The sequence below is a fragment of the Mastomys coucha genome, unplaced genomic scaffold (assembly GCF_008632895.1).
Source record: "Mastomys coucha isolate ucsf_1 unplaced genomic scaffold, UCSF_Mcou_1 pScaffold23, whole genome shotgun sequence".
Taxonomy (NCBI): Eukaryota; Metazoa; Chordata; class Mammalia; order Rodentia; family Muridae; genus Mastomys; species Mastomys coucha.
Genome location: NW_022196906.1, coordinates 86,721,892 through 86,727,755, shown reverse-complemented (window position 1 = coordinate 86,727,755; position 5,864 = coordinate 86,721,892). Strand labels below are relative to the sequence as shown.

Below are 5,864 nucleotides of genomic sequence, written 5' to 3'. Positions count from 1 at the left end.
GTTTTTTGGTTTTTGTTTTGGTTTGGTTTGGTTTTGGTTTTGGTTTGTTTGTTTTTCTTCTTGTTTTTGTTTGAGACAGGGTTTCTCTGTATAGCCTTGGCTGTCTTGGAACTCACTCTGTAGATTAGGCTAACCTCAAACTCGCAGAGATCCACCTGCTTCTGCCCCAAGTGCTGGGATTAAATACATAAAATCCAAAATGCTCAGTAATATCACGCTATGTTATTATGACTTAGAAGTCAGCTTGGATTAGCTGTTTCCAATGTTCTTGTATGTTAGATCTCACTGTAAGTTTTAAAGGTAACATCAGTTGAGGTGGGTGCTGTTTACCAAGGATGGTCCACACTTTTGCAGTTCTTGTTCAAAAAGTTAGGATTAAATTCAAAGAATACTTCAAAACTCCTCATGGCAGGCTATGATGTGATACCAATAACCACTGTTGGTTTCCACTTGAAGACAAACACATCAGTCATCTGCTGCCAGAGATTTGGAGTATCTCACATCATCATATTCTTCCAACTGGTTCTCTGTTCACTTTGCTCTCGGGACACGAAGGTTTTCTGGTCCAACATACGGCCTAGACAAATGAGAGTCAAGCAGTGACTGAAGAAGGCAGCCCAAAGGGGAAGGGGTCACATGTTATATTCTGTCTTATTCCTTCTGTCCCCAGGACAGAGTTGGAAGCCCATTCCACTTCAAGCCAGAGAAGGAAGCCATACATAACCCCTTAGGTTTATTCCTACTATACTTCTTCAAGTTATTTACTCATCTTTTCTTACCCATGAGTCTTTAGCTAATGTTGGGTACAGCTGGCACTCAGAAGTTGATGGGTCAGATGTCTCTCTGATGGCACTAGCAAAGAAGTGGAAGGAATACATGGGAGTCCAGTTCCTAAGCAAACATAGTGATTGCTTGGATCATCTGTGATCATTTCTGTTTCTGTTATTGTGGTAAAAATGCCCAGACTAAGGTATTTAATGGGAACTGGTTTATTCTTGCTCACAGTTTCAGCGTATAGTTTGTGAACTCCTATAAAATAAAAAAACAAATTATACACCTCCAACCTCAGAATAACATTCCCATTAAAAATGGAAAAGTGGGGGGGGGGCATAGTAAGGAATGATTATACAAAAACAAGAGTGAAAGTACGTGGAGTAAATACCAAATATTGTATCTCCATTTACATCATCTGAGACTCATAATAGAGTTCTATCAAGTCCACATGACTTTAGTAGTCCCACCTCTCCAACTTGGCTTCCTATAGCATGCATTGCTTGTATCTTCGGCAGGCTCCACTCCATGTCCTCAGATTTCCTTGGCAGATATCCCATGGAAGCCTCTCTGGTTTTTAATGTGAAGACTTCCATTCTGCTATACATTGGATGGCTTCAAAGCTCTCTGAAGCCATAATACAAGATTCTGTGAATTCTTCAACATTAAATCTGTCCTGACAAAACCAGTACCCTGTAGATGCTGCTGACAAGTTCTGCTGATGGCTTGTAGTAAACCTGACTCCCTTGGACAACAATTGTACCAAGTACATACAGTATGTTCAACCTGGGGAAACAAATTCCTGAGCAGTTGGTTTCCATCATCAGAAAACACCTCAGTGTCATTTTGGTTCAGGCTCTTTCCTTACAGTACTCATATTTTCCTAGTTTGGAACCTTTGAAGGGTAAGGTCATATATATATATACACCCACATATATATAAGTAGATGTTTACAGCAAATTTGTTCATAATTGCTAAAACTTAAAAGCACTCAAGCTGCTTTCCAGAAGATGATCCATAAAGGATATGTAATGCATCCATAGTATGTACATCTTCGCTGAAACAAAGCGATTATAACTCATAAATCAGGGAAGAAACACTAATGCCTATCATGAAAACATATATATGTATATATTTTAAAAAATAAAGTATATACAATCATATATATATATGTACACATATGTATGTATGTGTATATATACATATGTGTACATATATATATATGATTGTATATACTTTATTTTTTAAATATATGTAATCATGAAAATGGTTACATAAAGAACTATGGAAATAGTAAAATGAATACTGGCTCCCAGTATTTATGAGGAGCATGAATGAGTGGGTTAAGCACGGGATTTAGGAAGCAATGAAATTACTTTATAAGATACTGAGATGGTAAATAGATGCCTCCAGAGACTATATAAGACCTGAAATTAAACCAATGTAATCTACAGATTTTGAGTGATGATGTGTCAGGAAAAGTTCAAGAATTATGCTAACTATGTATCTCTGATGGAAAGGGTTGATAGCAGTATAGCCTATGTGTGTGCACATCATGAAAGGTATCCTTTCTATGGCTTTTAATCAATCCTAATTTAAACCTAAGAGTGTTCTAGATAAGATAATGCCATCTAGAAAACTAACTTTATTCATTTACTTGAGTTGCCACCACAAAGTATAACAGAGCATAAATGATAAAAATCTATTTTCTCAACCTCTTGAAATCTAGATGTCTAAAGTCAAGATGAGGACAGGTTGGTTTTGCTCGAAGATTTCACTTCTTTGGTGATATATGACCATCGCCAACATGTCCTTAAGTAAATAATATTTTCTCTTAGTGTAAATCCATGATTACTTTCTTCATATCCAAATATAACCTTATTATACTGCTATCAAATTGAATTAAGGTCTATTCTAATGGATTTACTTTACATAACCAATTTTACCTAAGGTCCTGTGACTTAGAACTTCAGTATATGAATTTCATGATTGGTGGTAACTAAATCATATTCCAGCCCACTTCTATTAATATGGCAAAAAGAGAATTAGATAATATATTCAGTTAGTTTATTTGATTAATGTCTATGGGTAATGCAAAATTCATAAAGGCAGTGATAATGGGTGATGAAATAATCAATTTTTTGCATCATGATTCTAGAGTCACTTCATGAATAAGTTTTCATCCTTCCAATATATTCTTTCCACTACATTAATTAATGTAAAATACATTTGCTCAGATATGGTTGTCAATGAATTTTAATGCATATCGTGTACTCTTCAGGTCCACAGAGGAAATAAATTCCCCTTACACTGCAAAGACTTTATATATATTACTGATTCCTTACATATGTAGCATAAGCTTACATTCTTTGTGGATGTTAAAGCCCCTTGATACTTTATGTTGCCAAATAAATTAATCTTTAGGGAAAAATATTTTAATAAAAGATAAACACATTTTTTTCTCAGAATTATTATATCTCATGTTATTTACACTCTTATTTTAAATCATTTAAAATATTAATTGACAAAACTTCATGGAAGGAAATTCCCCAATGTCTGCTTAAACAGATGACAGAGTTTCATTTTAATTTGGCCTTTTTCACATATATACATTTGAGAAAAACGATTATGAATTTTAAATATACTTTATGCTCTCTATCTTACTTTATCTTAAAAGAAAAAAAAAAAGGAGAGCTAAGGTCAGAGAAGACCGAAGCCAACTTTATCCGCGTGATCTACACCCCAGAATCAGGGCTATGGCTGTCTCTTTGCTTGAGAAGTGGCTTTGGTCACTAACCCCAGGATTAGGTAATGACTATTGACACACAGACCTCAAAACATGTTTTCTGTCTCCAGAAATCAAGGAACTCTGGAGCACTGGAAGTCAACCAACTCTGAGGTACCAGAAAACCTGAGCATGTGTGTTTCCTTTCCACTTGTGGCAAACTTAGGCCCCTCCCATGTTTCTGATAGCCAAGATGGACTCCATCAAAGGTCAGCTCACAGTCACACAGTAGAATAACTATAATATGGAATTAATAAATATATAAAGTTGGTTCTTAGATGGACAAAACCAACCCATGTTGCTTTGAGTTATTTTCTGGCTCCTATGAAATACATATGTCTATGGCGACCTACTCTGTGCCAAGCATGTGAAACCTCTGATGGAGATATACACTCAAATTGAATTGCTGAGCCAAGCAAGGGTATGTCGGTGTGTTCCTCAGAAGCAGCATTAGTCACAGTCAAGGTGAAGAAGAAAAGTAAGTATCAAAATGCTCAAAGACAGCAACTGTGGTTTGGAGACGTTCAACATTTAAGCATTATATGAATGTGTTGCTTAAAGTTTTTAGTTTCTAAATTTCACAAACAAGGTGGTCGAGTTTTGATATTTAAAACACATCAATCACTCAGCTAGCGTTTGACAGGACCAGGTTGAACTTAGGTCCTCTGAATCTTTCGGTATCAAACCAGCATTTTTTTTAAAAATGCATATACTATAATCTTACATGACAGTTTTAAATTTTAGTTTATAACACTTGAGTTTCAAGCTACTTTTTCTCTAGTTCTAATATTAAATTTAACTTTAACACATTTAACCTCTCAGAGAATTGACCCAGATTGTACTTTTCTTTATCTTAGTGAAAAACAAATAAATAAGAGAAACAGTATCCCTAAGTCCACACTCACTCACCAGGAGAGCATTGTCTTCTCATTTTTGATTTTTACAAAGTGCTTTAATTCTCTGTGAACTCATGTTTCCTCTTTCACAGAGAGAAGAATAGTGATGCTAATCGGCTACATTTGAAGTCAAAAAGTACTGCACATGGACACAATGGCAGTACCTTTGTGGATATCTTGAATGGAGTCTAGTGTCAAGTGGAAGACAGAGAAGAGGAATTTAGAATCTGCTAAAAAAAAAAAAAAAAAAGGCTATCCCTTCATCATTGTAAAGCAACACATTCACTATTAGTACAAGTATCCACAAAAGAGAAAGATATTCAGGCATGCCAAATTTGTAGAGTGACGGTCCTCAGAATTTCAACAGGAACAAAAGGCTTTCTCTTGAAGCATCTTTTGAGGATAAGTGCTTTTTACTTTGTCACCATATAGATTAAGCAACAGACCTGGATGTGTGACATTATCAATCCTACTCATTCAAAAAGTAGAGCATGTCCAAATTTCACCACCAGGTAGAAGTTTTGTCAGCTCCAAAGTCATAGGTCATTTGGTTTGGTTTATGAGAATGCTGTGCCTTCAAGTCACCATTGTGTTCTCACCCATTTCTCCACTCACTCTCGTAGGAGAGCTTTTACATGTTGTAAATTTAAAAATACAGTCCTGTTTAAGAATAAACATTTTGGGGCAGACTCTTGGATGGTCTGCTCCAGTGAAGACAACATATCCTGATCCATCCTAGAGAACCCTCTGAACTCAGAGCAGTTGGGGAAAATATCATTATTTGTCGAAATCCTCCAACACTTGCTCCGGTTGGATCCATAGATAATCCTTCCGACTGTATCTGGCTTTTTCTGACTTTGAAGATGCCAGTGTCATGGTTTTTTGCCAGTCGGCTTCAGAAAGATTGGAGCACTGAAATGATTAGAACCAGCTTGGCTCACAGAAAGTCGCTGTCTCAGAAGGAAAACAGTCACAGGTGTATGAGCGAAACAGACACTTCGGTTTGAAGGACTTCAACATTCCACTGGAAGGGAGAGACCTTGGTAATACACATGAGATATCTCAGGGCCTCGCTCCGGAAAAGGCCAGCTCCAAAACAACGTCAGTGAAAATGGTTCTGAGTGAGCAATGGAAGCAGCTCCTCCAGAAATACAAAGAAGATAAGCAGCTTCAAAAACTGAAGGATCAGTGAGAGAAAGCCAAATGTGGAATGTTCGAAGTGGGTCTCTATAGGCCCACAGCGCCCGGCTTTCTTGTCACAGACCAGAGGGGTGTGAAAGCTGAGCCAGAAAAGGTTTTTCCATATACCAGGCAGATTATAAAATCATAGGCCAAAGAACAAATGGAGCAGACTAAGACTGGTACCAGAAATGTTCCTCAAGCAAAACAATTTGGCCAAAAAAAAAAAAAAA

At 36.7% G+C, this 5,864-nt stretch overlaps 1 pseudogene; it reads left to right on the top strand.

The window, feature by feature from the left end:
- Positions 1 to 5,315: 5,315 nt before the first annotated feature.
- Positions 5,316 to 5,864, top strand: part of LOC116073683 — a 6,827-nt pseudogene continuing 6,278 nt past the window's right edge.